Source organism: Silene latifolia, chromosome Y (genome assembly GCF_048544455.1).
Source record: "Silene latifolia isolate original U9 population chromosome Y, ASM4854445v1, whole genome shotgun sequence".
NCBI classification, from domain to species: domain Eukaryota; kingdom Viridiplantae; phylum Streptophyta; class Magnoliopsida; order Caryophyllales; family Caryophyllaceae; genus Silene; species Silene latifolia.
In genome coordinates, this window is record NC_133538.1 from 427,815,712 (window position 1) to 427,839,025 (window position 23,314).

Below are 23,314 nucleotides of genomic sequence, written 5' to 3' on the forward strand. Positions count from 1 at the left end.
ACTAATAACAAAACTTTAATCAGAATCAAGTAATAAATTTTTAGTTATAATTTGGTATTCAATCCAAATACCCAAATAAACCTTAATGAATGAATTTGGGGATAACTGATACAATCAATTTGGGGAAAAATACTGCAATCAATAACATTGTGAAACTGAGCAGGAATTAATGCAGAACGAAGCAACATAAGAGTAGAAATTATAACAATTCAACAGATTTGAATGAAAAGTAGGACGATTTACAGAAGAAATTGATACCTCGTCGCCATTCTAGAACAAATCAGCATGACTATGAAGCGGAATAACATGATAAAATCAAACTCAGAAATTAGGGTTTACGATTTTGGGCGAAAACGAAACCTTTATTGTGAAACTAAAACGATAGCACTGCTCACCTTGAATGACATGTATATTCACGATAAGAACAAGCGATGGGGGAAGAAGCTTTCGTGGGCACACAAGAACAAAATTACCGTCATTGTGGTGATTGCTTTCGTGTGCTTGTGGTGTCTATCATTACCTAATGGGGGAAGATGAATGAGGAGCGCCTGGTGGTTGATATGGTGAGTAGTAATCGGCTGGCTATGGGTGTTTGGTTTTAGTTGTGGGGTAATATCCGTATAAGACCCTTTAAATTTAGGACTATAACGTAAATTTAACATGTGAAATATGGTCATAAACGAAATACAACAATGAAACGATAAAGATAAAGAATCAACCTCGGGTCCTTTGATGCACGGCGTAAAGAACAGAAATCAACAGAGATTCCCTCCTAATTGTTGCACCCAAGACCGTCCGAGAAATGCCCTTGTGCTAGAACGTGTTCTCCGATTGCCTTGCAATATTGGGAGAACTTGATGTGAGTTTTTCTCGAGATGTGAGATCTCGGTTTCAGAGAGAAAATTAATCTCCAAAACCCTAATTGTTTTTCACTAATGATGATTAGGTTTCAAAAGGAGAAGAAACCTCTCCTTTTGATGACCTCGGTCCGCGGGTCACTAGAGGAGGGAGTGGGCTTTCCAATTTCTCCTCATTTAACTCGTGATCCGACTGATCCGACTCGTCTCGCTAAAATGTATATGACGCGGTTTTTATTATAAATCGTCATCGGTTATCGGCTATTAAAACATCAACTAATAATACGGGTTAGTTGAAATATTAATACATGTCCGACAAAGACAATATTGTATAATTATATTCAATATACATTTAATTAAATATAAAACGCTTATATTCAATTTTACGAATTAACCGTTTAATTCGTCTTAGCCTTTATTATTTAATCCGTATTAAATAAAATATCTCAACATCACATTTTGACTAAATATTAGTCAAATAACTCAGACTAACTGGTTAGTCAAAATTGGCATCTACATGACCGTATTTTCATCTGTCACACGTCTCTTAAACGTATCCTATAGGTGTGACTTTTAGGGACCAGTTGATCACCGCCATCTGTATGACAATAACGTCAAACTTATCTAGCAAGCCAACCGTTATTGATAAACGTGGATCAACTGATAATAATACCAAAAGTATGCCCTTTGATCCTTTTAGAGGTTTATAAGTCCTTGCACTAACTGTTAAGGACACCAACCCCAACAAGCTCCCACTTGTCCGTACAAGTGTATGTGCAATGACGTTATCCGCACTAACTGGAGGACACAAGCTCCAACAAACTCCCACTTGTCCGTACAAGTGTATGTGCGATAACCGATTCTCATATTCATTTAAAATTTCTCCCACTCAATGTAAAACAATTTGCAGATCCGGATCCGCAAAGGTCGTATTTTACAATCGATCTGTATCTAGAGTGGTTTCCCCGACTAGAGAGTAACTTAACTGATAAAACGAATCCGTATCCGAGCATGGCCATGCATTTCGATTCTGACTCCTCGAGTGGCCCTGAGAAATATCGAGTACCCGATAAAGGCTGAATATTTCCTTCAACTCGACTCCTTCCGATCTAAGCACGCATGAAATGACCCAGAAAAAATCTACTTGGCCCCCTGTTACGGATGACCGTGAGAAAGAAACCAAAGTCACCCAAAATCTGCCTTAGTCTCAAGAGACAGTCGATAGTCAAAAGAATCGACTCTTAGGATCACCATGGAAGTCCTATCCACGACCGGGCACCGAATGTTATAAAACATTTAGGACTCCACGTCGATGTCACAATTGTGTCCTACGAAATATCCGTATAAATCGCCTCTGTGATTGGTCAGTCAACTGGTTGACTTATGGCTCGTTGAACCCACCATCAACCAACGTCACAAAATAATTGCCGAGTTATCGCTCATGTGGGCAATTAAGGACTGAAAAATATAATGTTCGTTCAGTTCACTTTGTGGTGTTCAAAAATTGTCGTACAATTCCACATGAAAAAAAAATATGTATAAAATATCAAAACGATGATGTCGTATAGAGTACAAAAGGGAATGAATCTAATCCATAAAAGAGTACTACAACTTTGGAACACGTTTAATTCCCATGGAATTAACATGCCCTTCATGCTTATCTTGTCGTAATGCTTTAGTGAGAGGATCTGCTATGTTATCATCGGTAGCAATCTTGTCTATCACTACTTCCTTTTGCTCCACGTAATCTCGGATTAGATGAGCTTTCCGTTGTACATGTCTAGACTTGTTGCTAGACTTTGGCTCCTTAGCTTGGAAGATGGCACCACTATTGTCGCAATAGATGGTGATCGGGTCATTCGAACTAGGCACTACAGATAGTCCATGTAAGAATTGACGCATCCATATCGCTTCCTTTGTAGCTTCGGACGCGGCATAGTACTCGGACTCGGTCGTAGAATCTGTTTTATGTAATTTTGTTTCGAACTCTTCCACTGATCAGCGCCATTAAGAGTAAAAATGAATCCAGATCGAGATTTCGAGTCATCTCGATCCGTTTGGAAGCTAGCATCTCGAACCTAGTTGCGCATAGCGTTTGAGGGCCTCCATAAGTCAATGCCCAATCTTTAGTCCTCCGTAAGTACTTAAGAATGTTCTTGACAGCCAACCAATGTGATTCACCTGGATGCTGTTGGAATCGACTTGTCATACTCAATGCATATGCCACGTCGGGACGTGTACATATCATGGCATACATGATTGATCCTATAGCCGAGGCATAAGGAATCCGTGTCATGCGCTCTTTCTCTTCCGGTGTCTCTGGTGCCTGAGACTTGCTCAAATGCACCCCTGGAGCCATAGGAAGAAACCCCTTCTTGGAGTTAGTCATGCTGAATCTCTCTAGGACTTTGTCTATGTAAGACTCCTGACTGAGAGATAACATCCGTCGTGATCTATTTCGATAGATACGGATGCCTAGAATTCTTTGCGCCTCTCCCAGATCTTTCATCTGGAAATGGTTTTTCAACCATACTTTCACCGAAGTTAAGAGAGGTATGTCATTCCCAATCAGGAGTATGTCGTCAACATACAATATTAGGAAAACAATCTTGCTCCCACTCGACTTGATATATAAACATGGTTCCTCGACCGATCGAGTAAATCCATTTTCTTTAATCACTTGGTCGAAGCGATGATTCCAACTCCGAGATGCTTGCTTAAGTCCATAAATGGAACGCTTAAGTTTGCATACTTTCTTAGGATGTTGTGGATCGATGAAACCTTCGGGTTGTACCATGTACAACTCTTCCTCCAAAAAGCCGTTTAAGAAGGCGGTTTTCACGTCCATTTGCCAAATTTCATAGTCATGAAAAGCGGCGATCGCTAAGATAATCCGAATGGAACGCAGCATGACTACGGGTGCAAAAATTTCATCGTAGTGCAAACCTGGCACTTGGGTGAAACCTTTAGCAACTAGTCGCGCTTTATAGATATCTTGTTGACCTTCCACAGAATGCTTTATCTTGTAAAGCCATTTGCATTGAAGGGGACGAACCTTAGCAGGTAAGTCAACAAGATCCCATACGTTGTTCTCATACATAGAGTCCATCTCGGATTGCATGGCCTCAAGCCATAGCTTTGAGTCGGAACTAGTCGTGGCACCTTTATAGGTTGCGGGTTCACTACTCGTTAAGAGTAGAACGTCATCTATGTCATGTTCCTCGACCATACCAATGTATCTGTGCGGAGGAATAGAGACTCTTCCCGACCTCCTAGGTTCCTCAGGAATATTCACCGCAGCCGGGATTGAAGGAATAGGTTCCTCCAATGGTTGCTCGGTATTTGGTTGGAATCTCCGAAGCGGTCGAAGGTTCTATCACTCTTTGCATTCTCGAGAAATTCCTTCTCTAAGAATGTCGCACTAGCCGCAACAAAAACACGTTGTTCGGTTGGCGAATAGAAGTAATGACCAAGTGTTCCTTTAGGATAACCTATAAAGTATGTCTTGACCGATCGCGGGCCGAGCTTATCCTCGTGTCTCCACTTGACATAAGCCTCGCAGCCCCAAACCCGTATAAAGGACAAGTTAGGGACCGTTCCTTCCATAGTTCATATGGAGTCTTGTCAACACTTTAGACGGACTTGATTAAGTATTAGAGCGGTGACAAAAGAGCATAACCCCACAATGAGGCAACACGGTGTGACTCATCATGGATCGAACCATATCAAGTAGTGTTCGATTTCTCCGTTCGGACACACCATTCAATTGAGGTGTTCCGGTGGAGTTAAGCGTAGGGCAATCCCACGGTCTTTAAGGTGTTGATCAAACTCGTGAGAAAGATACTCGCCACCACGATCTGAACGCAGTGTTTTAATCTTCCTACCTAATAGGTTCTGCACCCTATTCTAGTATTCCTTGAATTTCTCAAAAGAATTCACTTTTGTGCTTCATTAAGTAGACATATCCATATCTACTTAAATCATCCGTGAAAGTGATGAAATACCTATAGCCTTCTCGTGCGGTGATTGACATAGGTCCACATACATCCGTGTGTATGAGTCCTAATAGGTCAGCAGCGCGCATTCCAACACCTTTGAAGGAAATTCGAGTCATCTTACCGATGAGACATGATTCACACGTGCCAAATGATTGAAAATCAAAGGCCGAGATAGCTCCATGTTTAATGAGCTGTTTTACGCGTTTCTCATTAATGTGTCCCATACGGCAGTGCCATAGATACGTCTGATCTTTGTCACCAACCTTTAACCTTTTATTCATTACGTGTAATATTTCGGTTTATCGATCTAAAACATAAATTCCATTCATGGAGACTGCCTTGCCATAAATCATATCGTGTAATGAGAAAATGCAAGTATTATTCTCTATTACAAATGAAAAACCAAGTTTGTCAAGTGCGAAAATGCAAAATAATGTTTTTGTAAAGACTGGGTACATAATAGAATCATATAATGATAACTCAAATCCGCTAGGAAGCTGGATCACATATGTTCCCTTCGAGACGGCAGCCACTCTTGCTCCATTCCCGACACGCAGGTCAACCTCACCCTTTACGAGAGGCTCGAGATTTCGGAGGCCCCGCACATGATTACCTGAGATGAGAACCACAACCAATATCAAGTACCCAAGTTCCGTAACTTGCGTGGTTAATCTCAATCATATGAATAAAAGTAGAAGAAGAAGACATACCAACGGGTTTAACGCGACCTGCTTTTATGTCCTCATGATAAACAGGACATGTGCGCCTCCAATGCCCAGATCTTGTGGCGGTGATGGCATTCCATGTTTTCGGTTTTGCTCTTTGTCACGCCTGATGAGGTGCTCGACTCACCAGGTCCACTCTTACCTGAACCCGACTTCTTGAACTTCGCCTTACCTACTGCTAGGTTTGCCTGAGCTTTGCCCTTACCCTTTCCCTTGTTTGTCACAACGAGAACATTCTGTTTCATGCTCCCACTGAACTTCATGTCCTTCTCGGTGCATGCGAGGAGGGAGTGCCATTCATGGGGAGTTTTCTTCAAATCATTCATATAGTAATTCGCTCTAAATTGCGAATAACCATCGTGGAGTGAGTGAAGTATGCGGTCGATCACAATGTTCTCGGCTGATCTTACAATCAAAGGTCTCGACTTTTCGACATTCTCAATCATGCTGAGAATGTGTGGGCTAACTGGTTGGCCCTTAAGAGTCTCGCATCAAAGAAGCGAGTGGTATGCTCATAGGTCATGATTCTCGGTGCTTTCGAGAATTCCTTGGTGAGCGTGGTGAAAATCTTGTTCGCACCATGGGCTATGAAGCGTTTCTGCAAATTGGGTTCCATTGCAAAAATGAGTACGTTTTTAATCGCACCCGCTTCCATACGAAAATCATTAAACTTGGTGATTTCAAAGACTCTGCCCGTGGGACCTGGGTTTTGCCGGGATGGGCTCCAATAGATATTTGAGCTTCCGTCGGCGCGGCAGCATTCCGTAATGCCGCCTCCCGTCGCGAAGTTTGATCCATCATTCTTCAGTCGAGTAGACTGATTCATCTGATTCATGAAGATCCGAAGCCAGGACTCACGGTCCAATGTGGCACTTGGCATTGGGTTATCAGTAGAACCAGCCATTTGATATTAGCAGTTTAAAAGTTCGTGATCTACACTGAAAAAGAAAGAAAAACAAAAACGAAATAAGCAACTCATCGAGGTGATTTAAGTCTATTTAAAAATTTGTTTTAACGTGTAGACTCTCGCACTTGCATAATTGATCTCCCTCAAGAATGATACAAGTGATCCCAAGACTCAATTTCTGTAAACTGATAAGCCAACTGTTTAGCTAATTCTTTCGTAAGAACTCTTGTCGATAGATTTCTATAAATCCTATCTATAGTCCACCATAATCACAGGATCGTACGAGTGATCATAGTGTTGAGATAAAATAGGTCAATCGGTTCCAACTTACCCGACGTAGAAGGGGTCATATTATGCCTACCGACGAAGAAGGGACTCATTGGAGTTTGACCTATAAAGACCGTTCTCAATTTTTGTTTATACGAGGAAGATCCCATCAACTAAATTATAATTCATATTAAGTGAACGAATAACTAGCGTCTGCGTGAATGAATTAATTTGGGTGATGGCTTAAAAATCGTGTGACATGAGAATGTCAAAGAAAACTAACTCGTGACCTCTATATGTGTCAGTTTTCATGCAATTATTAGGTGGTTTGGTTTTTAGGCGGAATATGATGCATACTATCGTTACGATAAAATAAATAAATGAATGCAATACGTAAATAAAAATTCCTAGTGTGGCCTATCCTAATAAAAAAAGAACATAAAACAACTTTGGAATCCACCGTTGGACCCGAGAAGCTTGTCTTGATGTTCCATCTTGATCCATGTAGCGGGAGTGAGCATCCGGTTCTCCATCTTTGGTCTTCTCAAAAATTACAATTAAAAATTACAAAATATAAACCAATTTACATTCTAATTAAAACTGTAATTACAAGTGAAAAATCCAAAACGGAGATACGAGATCTCAAAATACAACCAAGACCGTGTTCCATCATTACGGTAACACGTTCTACTAAGGCCACACTAAGTTACAACTGATTGCAAAATAAATAAATAAATACGTAATAAAAAGCATTCAAAAACATTCATAATTAACGATAAATAAAATGCATCAACTAAAAACAAATTCATTCGTGACATAATTCCGTAATTATGTGAAATTTATCCAAACCACCTTTTAATGATTAAAATTCATGTGATAAAACCGCTTCTATCAATTTAATTTTAATCTAATACAGTCCGTTACTTTAAATACGCTTTAAAATAACTTAATGGTACGTGTGTGAACCGTTTCACAATCATAGCGAGTGTACAATATCCGTATAAAGTACAAATTAGGGCCAAAAGAAAATTTAAAGCAAAAAGAATAAATTTTCAAAGCTGCCAAAACAAAATCCCTCGATCCAGGGATATAAGTGCTCGATCGAGGAACAAAAGGGCTCGATCGAATGAGGCTGCCATTCGATCGAGGGTTTGCCAATCAGGAGGTGCTCGATCGACTAAACATGAGGTCGATCGAGGACCTATATCGACAAGACTGTTCGATCGAGTACGAGGAGGTCTCGATCGAGCGATCGAGGATTTAAAAGAGGTCGATCGAGTACAAAGGGACTCGATCGAGTAAAAACATGACAGAAAACCTCTCGATCGAGTAATAACATGCTCGATCGAGTGCAAAATTTCTGGAAAAACAAAACCCTCGTGAAAACAGTTTTGACGAAACAAAACAACCTCAATTTTGATCAAAACCGCATCAAAACAATTTAACAATTTGATAAAACTTGACATATTGTTATAATCTCCGTATAAAACAACAATATGCATAAAAACAAATCGAAAACAAGATGATATAACCGTGTAAAACATGTCACGGTTTCAAAAAAAAATTACAACAATGACCAAAAATTCTGCCGAGAGGATAAAAGCGCTGTTTGCCGCACGATTTCAAGACAATAAAAATCGTTTCGAGATCGTTTGATGAAAAATCACAAAGAAAATTTACGTGGCCTCGCTCTGATACCACTTGTGGGGTAATATCCGTATAAGACCCTTTAAATTTAGGACTATAACGTAAATTTAACATGTGAAATATGGTCATAAACGAAATACAACAATGAAACGATAAAGATAAAGAATCAACCTCGGGTCCTTTGATGCACGGCGTAAAGAACAGAAATCAACAGAGATTCCCTCCTAATTGTTGCACCCAAGACCGTCCGAGAAATGCCCTTGTGCTAGAACGTGTTCTCCGATTGCCTTGCAATATTGGGAGAACTTGATGTGAGTTTTTCTCGAGATGTGAGATCTCGGTTTCAGAGAGAAAATTAATCTCCAAAACCCTAATTGTTTTTCACTAATGATGATTAGGTTTCAAAAGGAGAAGAAACCTCTCCTTTTGATGACCTCGGTCCGCGGGTCACTAGAGGAGGGAGTGGGCTTTCCACTTTCTCCTCATTTAACTCGTGATCCAACTGATCCGACTCGTCTCGCTAAAATGTATATGACGCGGTTTTTATTATAAATCGTCATCGGTTATCGGCTATTAAAACATCAACTAATAATACGGGTTAGTTGAAATATTAATACATGTCCGACAAAGACAATATTGTATAATTATATTTATATTCAATTTTACGAATTAACCGTTTAATTCGTCTTAGCCTTTATTATTTAATCCGTATTAAATAAAATATCTCAACATCACATTTTGACTAAATATTAGTCAAATAACTCAGACTAACTGGTTAGTCAAAATTGGCATCTACATGACTGTATTTTCATCTTTATCACGTCTCTCAAACGTATCCTATAGGTGTGACTTTTAGGGACCAGGTTGATCACCATCATCCGTATGACAATAACGTCAAACTTATCTAGCAAGCCAACCGTTATTGATAAACGTGGATCAACTGATAATAATACCAAAAGTATGCCCTTTGATCCTTTTAGAGGTTTATAAGTCCTTGCACTAACTGTTAAAGACACCAACCCCAACATTAGTTTGCTAGATGAAATGAGAAAGATGATGAGGTGAGGGAGAGTTAGGGTTAATTATAAGATATACTAATCGGTGGAATGGGTATAGGCCTTTTTTTTTACGCGCTAATTTTCAATGTGGATGCACATCGGTTTAGATGTATATATGATGTAGTTGACTATTATATAGACATGGGTTTTTATAAAGTCACATGTCTATTAAAGTCAAAAATCATGGACATAGGTTTCTTAAAACAACCGATGTACATATAATTATAAATACATCAGTTTTCTGCAAACAACCGATGTCTATAATTTTTACATCAGATTTCTAAATAATCAGATGTCCATCAACTGATGTCCATAACGAGTTTTGTAGTAGTGTGTGAATGGCGATTTTGGCATGCGAGAAAAAATAAAAGCAAGCAAGCATATGAATAAATCCTAGTATGGCCACCTAGTTAATAAAAACTAGACTATTACATATCGGAAACCAACTCCTTGGTCGCTTGCCTCTTCATTCCAAAAGTGGCTCCTTCTTGTGGGATTTGGAACACCTTTCAAAAATAGACTCCGTCTCGATGTAATCCGTCTTTTGGAAACGCCGGTAAAAATAACTATTACAATTGAATTACATAGCTATTCCTATTATACATTAATTAATAAAATAAATAAAACTATTAATTAATTACAAACCGACGATACGAGATCATATTTAATTACAAACAAATTGCTATTCCCATTCATTTCGGGTAATAACGATTAAAATAAACTAGGCCATACAAGGTACAACAAAAAAAATAATTTAAATAAATGACAATCATTCATTCAACTTAAATAAATATGCTTAAAAATGCTGTAAAATGATGCCAAAATCGCCCTATCTATCAATCGTTGGTATCCATCTCGGTTTTGTGGATTTAATCGTTTTTCAACTTGTAAAAATCAATAATCAACTCTTAAATCTCATTTAAGTCCAAACTAATTATCCAAACTGTTTTGTACCTTAAAATTATTCCTCACTAATTTAATTATGAATAATTAGTTTGATTTGGTGATATTTTGCTAATTTAATCGGTAAAATCATAATTTTTAAGTAATAAATCCAAAATAATTGAAAAATTACCCAAAAATTGAAACAAAAATTTTCGCGTATTCTGAAACACTCCCAAGAACACCAAAATGTCAGAAAAAATGCCCAAAAATTCCGGATAAGTTTTATGAAGAAAAAGATCGATATTTATTGGTTTTTAACCACTAAAACCAATAAACATCAAAACAAGGTGAAATCATATTTTAAATTTCACTTTAAACTTTTATATAATATTTTTAAATGTATATAAATTTATTATGGGCAGGAACAATCGTTTCAAAATTATGATTAATTTATTTCACTTTTATCGACTTTTATCTCATAAAATCAATAAACATGCAAAATTTCAAACCAACCTTCAAAATTTTACATACAATCTATAGAAAATATGCATGAAACACCATAAAAATTTTATGACCCGAATCAACCTTTAACTATTTTTAGTTAACTCTTAACCAAAATACGACATTTTTGACTCGGTTTTCTACCAAAAATCATTAAAATTAGCAAAATAACTTCAAAAATCACAAAATTTTACCACAAACCTTTTGAGATCAGTAGGTATGCATGTCCAAAAATTTTCGTGCTAAAACCTCTTTTAACACTATTTTTGATTTTCCCAAATTATCTCATAATTTGTCTAATATGCTTAAAATCAACATGCAAATTACAAGCCTAAGCTCTGATACCACTTGAAAGATCAAAGATCCTAATTAGACACTCTAATTAGTAATAAATTATCTCATAATATGTTAATTTAGTGATCTATGTAACATGCATGCAATATAAAAGCATATTAATATAAAAGAAGAGGAAAACAATTTTCCTTACATTGAGAAATGGTAGTATTTGGGCACAACCAAGATCACCCATCTTGGTTGTTCTTGAGCTTAAAATAAATGTCAAGATCCTCCATCTTCAAGTGTCCAAAATAGAACACCTCCTTTCTTAAGCACCCAAGAACTACACCCAATATAATCTTATAAGTATTAACTAGATACTTGTAAAATTAACCTTTGATAATATGTGAATATTACTAAAAATCTGAGTAATTATTTTTATTTTACTAACAACTTAATAAATAATTTTATTGGTTTTAGAAAGAAAGACCAACAAGTTTTATTCACATGCAAAAGTGTACAAGTGAAGTAGTAAATAAAAGAATAATATGTTGGTCTATATGAAGGGAAGAGGACAGGTGGAGTAGGTAGTGTGAGGGATGGATTTGTTTCAGTTTTTGTCCAATCTTTATGTCATGCATAAAGATTTTAGGACAACTTATGGAAATAAATCAAGTAAAGTGAAATGATTATGATTACAATCATCCACTATACTCCATTTACACGGTCCAATGTCCCATTTACGGGTCCATTTTGGTTCTTATATTTGTCGCACAAATACATGTAAATATTATTTAAACATCGATTTATGTTTAAATACTTCCCGATTAATATCGTCTAAAACACTCCGTAAATATACGTGTACATCTACACATATATTTTACGTACCAATACTAATCACATTAGTCAATTAGTACTAATTTAATAATTAACTGCTTAATCATTAATTCCCGTCTCAAATAATTTATTATTCAATTATCGCATAACTAAATAATAATATCCGTACCTCGAGTTCACAACTTAATATCTCTCTAAATTAATTAATCAACTAACTCTTAGTCAATTTATCAAGGGACTAATTTAAACTGTATCTCATACAATTAATTAGCTTTCGTGTTGGGGCTCGTTCCTTTAGGTGTGACCGAAAGGGATCAGCTGAACACCGCCGCCGTCTCACGACAATAACGTCAAACCCTAGTTGGCAAACCGTTACTGATATACGTTGATCAGCTGACTAGTATTGCCAATGAATATCCCATGCATATTCCTTAATGAGATTTAATAATATTATCTTACACTATTGTGGAGGACAAATACTCCAACATTACCATCTATTGTGCAGGCACCAAAGGTAGAGCTAAAGCCACTTCCAGAACACTTGAAGTATGTGTTCCTTGGTGAGGGAGATACGCTACCAGTTATTATCTCCAGTAAGCTCACTAAGGAACAAGAGGGGAAGTTGGTAAAAGTTCTAGATGAGCATAAGACTGCTATAGGATGGACCATTGCCGATATCAAGAGCATTAGTCCATCTACTTGCATGCACCACGTCTTACTTGAGGATGACGCGAAGCCGGAAAGACAACCGCAGCGACGGTTGAATCCTTCTATGATAGAGGTGGTAAAGAAAGAGGTTATTAAATTGTTGCACGTGGGTATGCTATACCCAATATTTGACAGTAAGTGGGTGAGCCCTACACAGGTAGTCCTAAGAAGTCTGGGGTAACTGTTGTAGAGAATGCTGACGGAGTCTTGGTCCCGACTCGAGTACAAAATGGTTGGAGGGTCTGTATTAATTATCGTAGACTTAATGTTGTGACAAGAAAAGACCATTTTCCCCTCCCTTTCATTGATCAAATGTTAGAGAGGTTGGCTGGTAAGGCTTTCAATTGTTTTCTAGATGGTTATTCAGGCTATTTTCAAATAGCCATTGTTCCGGGTGTAATTCCGAAGCAGTTATTTGTTACCACTCGTGGCTTGTAGAATGACGTCTTTGGTTGAATCCTTCTTTCGGCCTCTCCTGAAACAATGAACGAACTGAGGGCTCGGCTTTGGCCGAGCGTACTCACTCCGACGCTCAAGTCAGTGAACTTAAAGAGATAAGTTGTGTGTTACTTGGCGAAGTATATGTTGTAGAGAGATAAGGAAGATATTACCAGATCATGAGGTGTTTAGGTTAAAGTGTGGATCCTTTCCTCAATGAGAGTTGAGGAGTATTTATAGACTTTCACCTTTTGTCACGTAGTGGCCAAGTGGCCAAGTGGCTAGCAGGTGGAAAGACCCATCTACCCTCGGCCGGGACCCATGGCGGCCGGCGGGCCTGTTGACTCCATGCCGAGGGGTCTTGGATATGAGTACGCGGATATGTGCCCGGTGGCTAGTTGTCTAAGCCGAGGCCTGAGAGCAGCCGACGGATCGTCGGTTAAGTTTGTCTAAGTCGTTGACTTGCTGTGGATATCTTTGACCTTGCTCAATATGTTGACTCGGTCAGCGGGTGCAGAATATGCCCCATCAGCCATATCTCCTGAGGACCAAGATAAGACTACTTTTACTTGTCTATTTGGCACTTTTGCATATCAACGCATGCCTTTTGGACTTTGTAATGCCCCTGGTACATTTCAACGATGTATGGTTAGCATATTTTCTGAGTATGTTGAAAAATTTATAGAGGTCTTTATGGATGATTTCACCGTTCATGGTGAGTCATTTGATGATTGTCTAGCTCATTTATCCCTTGTTTTGAAAAGATGTGTCGACACGAATCTTGTTTTAAACTCTGAAAAGTGTCACTTTATGGTTGAATAAGGGATAGTTTTGGGGCATATAGTCTCCTCACGAGGCATAGAGGTCGATAAAGAAAAGGTAGATACTATTCAGTCTTTACCTTATCCTTCTACCGTTCGTGAAGTACGTTCTTTTCTCGGTCATGCAAGTTTCTACCGCAGGTTTATTAAGGACTTTTCGAAGATTGCCTCACCACTTTGCAAGCTGCTGCAAAAGGAGAATGAGTTTATATTTGATGATGGAAGCAAAAAGGCATTTGATGAATTGAAAGGAAGATTAGTCACTGCTCCTATTATCGAAGCTCTTGATTGGCCTCTTCCTTTTAAAATTATGTGTGATGCGAGTGACTACGCGTTAGGAGTTATGTTGGGATAGAAGGTGGGGGCGATTATCTCATATAATTCACTATGCTTCCATGACATTGAATGATGCCCAGAAGAACTACTCCACTACTGAAAAGGCATTGTTAGCGGTAGTTTTTGCTTTGGAAAAGTTCCGCTCCTATCTTCTAGGAACCAAGGTTATTGTCTTTTCTGATCATGCTGCTCTTTGGTATTTGATGTCAAAGACTGAATCCAAACCTCGGCTAATAAGGTGGATTCTAATTTTGAGTGAGTTTGATTTGGAAATGAAAGATAAGAAGGGGGCCGAAAACGTGGTACCTGACCACCTAAGTAGGCTAGTTCATGATGATAAAGCAAGGAATGACCAAGAGCTTATCAAAGAAATGTTTCCCGACGAGACATTGCTAGCCATTCAAACCGCCGAGCCATGGTATGCTAATATTGTAAATTATTTTGTCTCCGGACGGTTTCCTGCTGGATTTTCTAAGTCCCAAAAAGATAAAATCAAGAGTGATGTCAAATATTACATTTGGGATGAGCCTTATTTGTGGAAGCATGGGTCCGATCAAATTATTAGAAGATGTCTTCCAGAGGTCGAGATTGCCTCTGTTTTGGCACATCGTCACTCCTATGCTTGTGGAGGACATTTTGGTGTTAGGAGAACTGCAAGGAAAGTGCTAGAATGTGGTTTTTGGTGGCCAAAATTATTTTATGATTACCATCTCTTTTGCAAATCATGTGATAACTGTCAAAGGGTGGGTGCAATCTCCAAGAAGAGCGAGATGCCACAAAACTCAATGCTATTCTGTGAGATTTTCTACGTATGGGGTATTGACTTTATGGGTCCTTTCCCTAAGTCAGATGGTTATCTCTATATTTTATTGGTAGTGGATTATGTATGTAAGTGGGTGGAAGCTATCCCGACTAAGATCGATGATGCTAAGGCTGTGGCTGCGTTTGTCAAAAGCCACATTTTCACTCAGTTTGGATTTCCAAGAGCCCTTATTAGTGATCGTGGTACCCATTTCTACGATCGTACCATCGAGGTTTTGGTGAAGAAATATGGAGTAACACATCGGATCTCCACTGCCTACCACCCCCAGATGAATGGACAAGCTGAAGTGTCCAATAGAGAGGTCAAGTCCATTTTAGAGAAGACGGTTAATCCTAACCGAAAAGATTGGAGTTTGAGGCTAGAAGATGCATTATGGGCATATAGAACGTCTTACAAGACATCCCTTGGTATGTCCCCGCACTGGATTGTATTTGGTAAGCCTTGTCATTTACCTGTTGAGCTCGAACACAAAGTTTACTGGGCAGTCAAAAGCTTCAACATGAGTCTAGATGATACAGGTCTCTATAGAAAGCTACAACTCCAAGAATTGGAAGAAATCCGGTTTGACGCATATGAGAATGCGGCCTTATATAAGGAGAAGACTAAGGCTTGTCATGATAAAATGATTTCTAGGCGGTCTTTTGAGGTGGGTGAAAAAGTCCTCGTGTATCAAAGTCGCCTACATTTGTTTCCGGGTAAGCTGAAATCCTGGTGGGTTGGACCGTTTTTTATTACTAAAGTATTCCCTCATGGAGTCGTAGAGATTCAAAGCTTAGAGATGGGAATTTTTTTGAAGGTGAACGGTCTACGTTTGAAGTTGTACTACGATGGTTTTCAAATGGAAGGAGTCGAATCCATTTTAATTTCGGAACCCATCTACGAGGATTAATATCATCACTAAGTCGAGCTAACGTTGTTAACCAAAAGCGCTACCGGGAGGCAACCCAAATTTGTATCCTTTTCTTTTGTAATTCTTTTAATTATGGGTCATAATTAATTAATTTGTTCCGTATTAATTAATATTTCATAATGTCAGTGTCTTTGTGTTTTTATTATTCGTTTTAATTTTGTTTTGACGGTTTGTTATATGTACTAGGAACGTGGAATGATATTTCAAGACGGATAGAAAAGAGTACCTTAATTTGCACGTCATAATGGTGTATGTGGGTCGCACTAATCACACGCGCATTAGCAAAGAAAGAAGAACCGAGGCAGCAGCTGGCTTAAAAGTGCGCGTTCGAGGTTCACCATAGGCGCGTCCGACGCGCGACTGAGATTCAACCCAGGCTCAACAGACATTCACCTGTTTGTTGCATGATTGATACGAGGTATACCTGTTCTCTTTCAATTCCGTCTATCTTCTCCTCTTTCAAAAGCATAAAAATAAATCCTCCTCATTCAAACATAAAGCTCTCTTAACTTCCAAATTTCTACTCCAAATTGCTGCTAAAATTCGTGAAAATCCCCCACGATTTCTACTGATTTGCATTCGTTCGTTGTGTTGTCCTAACTTCATCTCAAATTCCTGTAATTTGCTCGAAAATTTGGGGGTTTATAACCCTAATTTCTGAGATTTCGAAAAAATCATCAAAGTTCTTCCCAAATTCGTGTTCATTCATTGTTCTATCAACTACAATACGTGCCAATACTGCTGAAATTGGTGCGAAGGAAAAAGATTTGGGGTTTTTCTATCCCTAATTTCTGTAATTTCTGAAATCAAAGCAATTTCTTCAACAAATCGTGTTCATTCATTGTTATTTCACAATTTTGGGCCAAAACTACTGAAATTGGCGCGGAAATTTTGGGGTTTCGAAACCCTGATTTCGAAAATTGGAATTGCTATTTCCATTGGACAATTTTGGGCGCTGGTTTGGGTTTTTCTGCGTCGATCCCGGAGTATATTCCAATCCTTCATGACCACTGCTTTCAACGGGTTTGTAAGTACTCCACTTTTTGAGCTCTACTCCTTTTGCTTAAACTCGAATTTTCATTGGTTAAGTCGAATTTTTGTGAGTACTTATACTCAATTGTGGTCGTCTTTTGAGTTTCATTGCTGGATTGGGGGCTGTAACTTGGGTTTGTGTTGAGGGAGGGCGTGTTGGTGTTGTGAGGCAGCGTAGTAACTACTGTGGTGCTACTGGATTGTGTCGGTGTTGTTGCTAGGCTATGATGAGGGAGTGGTATTGTTGCTAGGCTGTGACAAGGGAGTGTTGTTGTTGCTAGGCTGTGAAGTGGTTGGTGTGGATTATTGTTGTTGTTGTTACTGGTTATTGCTGTATTGTTGACAGATGGCCCCAAAACGAAAAAATCCACCCAGAAAAGCTACGAAAACCACTTCAAATGCTGGTGCTAGTACCTCACGTGCTAGTACCGTTGTCGATTATGTGGGATGTAACTTGACTGAAGCCCAAAAGAAACATTAGAGGGCCCTTATACTTCCAAACAAAACCATTCGGGTGACAAAATTTTTTGACAGAGAGACATTGAGTCAGTTGGGAGTCCTTGAGGCGGTGGAGGTGTTGTTAGGACGAGCTGGGTTGGGTGAGTTTTTGAATAAGAAGGCTCAAACATATAAGAGATTGACGTTGGAGTTCTTATCCACCGTTGAGCATGTGCCCAAGAGTGACCCTCCTATCATTAAATTTCAGTTAATGAACCAAGTAACCGTGTTATCCCATAGTGCTTTGAGGGAGATATTTGGTGTAGCCACAAGAGCTGACACGGAGAGATGGAATGGCGCCCCTTCTTGGGCGGCAGCGAATGAATTTTGGTATGCTCTTACTCATCAGCGTAGTAACGGTCACACTCAGAAAAGTTCTAGGATTCCACACCCAGCATTCCGTTTCATTCACCGTGTCCTTGCCATGACATTCTTTTGCCAAGGGGAACCTACTAATGTAAATCGGAATGAGATTGAAATGTTGTGGGGGTATGGGGCCGGAAGGAGTGATCGGCCAGACTGGGTGAACGAATTTATTCAAATGTGTATTGCTATTCGGGGGGTAACGACGGGTAAGATTTCTATGGAAGTTATGGTGACATTGATTGCTACTCATTCGGGGTATGCGTTGGATCCCCGAGATCAAGTACGCGGGATCCCTTCTCTGAATATTGACTCTATGTGTCGCCATATGAAGATGATAGGTCGTGTTGATTGTGAGGAGCTTGCTTATGCTTTGGGCACTGTTAAAAAGACAGCCTACTTAAGACTACCAAGGCCGGAGGGTATGCTGATTCCAGTGGGACCGTGTGACAGCGATCTTTATATTCCCCTGGATCCGCCAGAGTTGGTTCGTCTAGTTTCGTCTAGTTGCTTCAAAAAAGAATAATGGAGTTGAGGGTGTTGCGGATGTCGCTATGGAGGAAGCTGACGGTTCGGGAGAACCTGAGAATAAAGAGGAAGAGGAGGCTGATGATGGTGATGATGGTGAAGGTACTAGTAGTGGTGGTGTAGAAGGTGCTGATGATGCTATTTGGAGAAGCCGTGTGGAGTTTGAGCTTGAGGAATTAAGGGATGAGATAGAGAATGTTCATGATCAGAATAGGGAGTCTTTGGCACTTCAACGTGCCATGAGTGACATGTTCAAAGCCATGTATCCGGAGTCTTACAAACCCCCCTTGGATACCCTGTACGCGCAGTTGGCTACGAGACGTCTTGACAGAGAGGCTCGTGCTAGAGCTAGGCATCATACCCGTCGTTTGTGCTTCGGCTCGTGCTTCGGGTCTCGTTCTTCCTAGTTGGTGGTATGCCCCCTTCCTTTTTCTTTTGTGTTCCCGTACAACATTGGAGACAATGTTTGGTTCAAGCATGGGGAGGGGTATATTTACTATTGTACATATTTGATTCCGTCAATTGTAATTTAATTTGCTTTATTTCCTTTATCTTCAAAAAAAAACAACAAAAAAAAGGTGAAAAGAAAAAAAACAGAAAAAAAAAATTGAAAAAAAGAAATAGAAAAAAAAAGAGAGACCCGGCTAGGTGAAAACCCGAAAGGGCGCCTAGGCAAAAATGGGAAAAGTGGCCGAGGACGGAGTGAAAACCCGAAAGGGCACTCCGGATAAAATGAAGAATTGAGATGCGTGCCACGAGAGTTAGTGTGAGGTAAATAGCTAGAGTGAAAATCCGCAAGGGCGGGCGCTCTAAGAAAAATGAGAGATTTAGAAAAGAAAAAAAATTTGATTACACTACTCTTTTGTCCTATTTTCGATGTGGCATCATAAGAAGGGTGCTAAAGAAGGTCGGTCGGGTAGGACTAGTGGCTAAGGTGAGAAGAACCGCGGTGCGTTGTTGTGGGCACCTTGCTATAGCGGTTGTTGGTATTCTGTTTAGCTAGAGGAGTAGAGGCGATTAGGTTTATTCACATGGCTTGGTGTCGTGTTGTTGAGGCATACTTTGTTGATTTAGATATATTGTTTTTGGTAAGACATGCGAATTTATGTCTAGGTTGGAGAGATAAGGGGCGTAGTTGTTAATGACTTGTTAACTATGACACGTTGTTAACCTTTTGTGTGGACCATGAAAAAACTTCTTATGCCAAAATAAAAGGTGTACACGGCACGGCACAATGGTGTACATAGCCCAGAGTGTTTCCACACAGGCAAGGCGACTATGGAGTCCGATGTGTATGGGTTCGGTGCAGTAGTTCTCGAGGTAGTTTGTGGCCTCCGTCCCTGGGTTAAGAAAGATGGGTACCAGTGTTTGGTCGATTGGGTTTGGTCTAAGCATCGGGAAGGGTCCGTTTTAGATGCCGTTAATGAGAGGCTAGCAAAGGAGTACGTCCCCGAGGAAGCGGAGCGGGTTTTGTTATTGGGCTTGGCCTGCTCACATCCGATATCCACTGAAAGGCCCAAGACACACGCAATGATGTAAATTTTATCAGGGTCAGCACCTGCTCGAGTTGTACCACCTTTTAAACCCACATTTGTCTGGCCCTCGATGGGGCCCATTGGCGATACCACCTCAGAATTCTCGCCCGATACCACTCCCATGGCATCCTCACAGTACGATCGGTCAGGGTGGACCCCTCCGTCAGTTAGCCCGCGAAGTCCATTCACCAGTGATCAGTACTCCCATGGCATGAAACTAATTTTTTTGGCTTTATTTTTACCATTTCATTATTATAAGCTCGAAAAAAACTGTCACTCGTCATTTTCATAATTTTTTCTTCTGAACTTGTACATCAGTTAGGGAGTGTGTTGCCATTTCCAGTGTAAGTTATGATTGTAGACTTTGTAGTTGTAATATCATGTCATCTCATTTTTTCTGATTATCATTGGGGAAAGTAGCAAATGACCCTCAAAGGGTTGTTCTTATGTACAAATTGCCCCTATTAATTTCAATAGGTGCAAATTGGCCCCAAAGATTTACCTTAGAGTATCCATAACAACAATAAGTTTTTGTTGTTTTTGTGGGTTCTCAACCAATCCACCTTATTTTATCTAAGATGATATTTTTTTCAAAAACTTCACACAACAACAATAAATTTTAACTTTCCATTTTAACCTTTTTTTCTCAACCATTCACATAAAAAAAGACAATAAAGTAATTAATAAAACAATAAAATAATCAACAAAAGGCAACAATTCTCATTGTAACTCATTTGGATGAGTTTCACAAAAAGTCATCTTATGATATAAACTTTTTGTTGTCATGGGGAGATCACAAATTGTATCCTACAACCAGTTGTATATGAGAATTATACAACTGGCCCAATATCTATCCCAATATTTAAAAAAAAAAACAAAAAAAAACCAAAAACCCTAAAAATACACAATCGCTCAGACGCTTACCTCTCAATTCTGCCTTTCTTTTCTTTCATCGTCATTTATTTTAATCCAGTCATTATATTTCCACATCGGTTTTGGTCGGTGGTGAAAAGGGGGTTGAGGTTTCTAATGACTTTTGGCTATGTTTCGACTTTTACCTTGCTTTTGGGTTATGTTTGCTTGCGCGATTACGATATTCCTGTTCTTGCTTAATTAGCGGCTAAGTTCGTACCAAAGTGATAGATGCAGACGATACAGCGTAATGCTTAACTCATCTCCCATAGCTGAAGTGGGAAATAACAAAATTTAATGTTCATAAATAAGTACTATTATTGTGAAACTCACATTTGATATTTCACACATGCTCAGAACGTTTCCATGAGCAGCATTGCCATCAATTTGTTGCTCTGTATCCGTTTCGATAAAAGACCGTGAATATCTTCAAGAAAAAAAAACGAAGGTTTTTCTAGTATTATTGAAAATCAGGTTGCTACACACATGAATATAATCCATTTATTAGTAGTTATTTGAATCAATAAAATTATGTCAAGTGAATTGGGTTGTTTTAGGAGGAGCTACAATACTAACTTTTTGGCTATTTCCTCTCTTAGGCCTTCGAAAAGACAAAAACATGATGATGAAGAAAGACACCGATGATGACGATGATTTGGGAAATTTTCCTAAACTGGATACAAGGATGTCTCCAGCGAAGGTGGTGAAGCTCATTAGCAACTTATCTGCAATTCAAATAGAAAGTTTAAAGGCCACGCCTTTCAGACATTTTGTAAATTGTAAAGCTTCCAAGTGATTTATTATATGAAACTTTTTTACAGATTGCAAACTATGTAGGTTGTTTTTAAAGACAATAACTATTTCATGTTCGAGGTACAAGCTTGGAATAACATGACAGTATTTTTTGAGCATATTCTAAGATTTCAAGTTTTGTATGATACAATTTGAGCTATCTTTTCGAGCTCTGTAACAAAGGTTTGAGCTTCGTAAGTAACTATTAGAGCTACTTAATAAGGATGTCGAGTTGTTTAATTTTATACGCCAAATTGTATAAACCATGACTACGATCCGAGCTCCGCAAGAAATAACTTGAGCTTCGTAAGAAAGGTAACGAGCTTCGTAAGTAAGGTAACGAGCTCCGTAATTTCATACGCTAACAATTGCAATAAACCATGGCTATGCACAATTTTTTGCAAAAAAAAGTTTCGAGCTCCATATGTAACGATTAGAGCTACGCAAGAAAGGTTTCGAGCTCTGAAATTTTATACACTAAATTAAAATAAACATGACTACATACAAATTTTTATATCAAAGGTTTCGAGCTACGTATGTAACTATTAAAGCTACTAAAGAAAGAAAACGAGTTGTTTAATTTTATACGCCAAATTGTATAAAGCATGACTATGTTTCGAGCTCCGCTAGAAATAACTTGAGCTGCGTAATAAAGGTTTCGAGCTCGGTAAGTTTTTACGCTAAATTGCAATAAACCATGACTATGACACATCTTTAAAATTTCATTATAACTTCAACCATGAACTAATAGAATTTTGTCCATATGAAACAAATACACGGAATTAAATGACTACAACTACTACTAAATAAGTTTCAACAAAGCTAAATTACAAGTTTAAAAACCAATAAATGATAATTCTACGAAGACATCAGAATATCGTGAAGACCGACGTGGCTATTAGCATGATTATTAGTGAAAGGCACAACTCCAACTCTATTTCTCTCTTTCTCTGCATTATTCGCTGCCTTTTTAAGTGCACGAGTATTAGCAGCTTTGAATTTCCCACGAGCTCGGCTAGTTTGAATATCTATCAAACTCCGCTTCCTAGTAAACCTATCCCCCTTCTTTGTCTTCCGCTTTGGATTTTGTATTACATCAACATCGTCCCCTTCAACATCCGAGCATTAGATGCCCCCAACTACAGCCTCAATCTCGGACTTTGCTTTCTCAAAACAATCATTAACAATACCTCTTGTGGTGTCATTTTCACAACTAGCAATAATAAGCTTATGAAACTGGCGCTGCATATCCAATCTCCACACGGGCCTTGCAACCTTCCCTTTTGACACTTCAATTACATCATCTTTAGGATTGCATCGTTCGTCCAACGCTTGAGAACATAAACATTGGGTATCTCATCGACACAGTTACAATGATATATCCTTAGAATGTGACGACATAAAAACCCACTCTCTTCAAAATTGAGCTGTCACTAACTTATTGAGCTGTCATTAAAATTTTCCGAGCAAAATTGAATTTCACTGTTAAACAAAGAAATGGAGCAAAACTCATAAACTTCACGAGCTATTCAACAGACTTATCGAGTCACATATATTCAAAGTCAGAAAACATCAACCCTTGTAACATAGACGAAAAGCATATCTTATAGTCATGTATATAAAAAAAAAAAAAAAAGGAGCACAACTAGTAACTTATCGA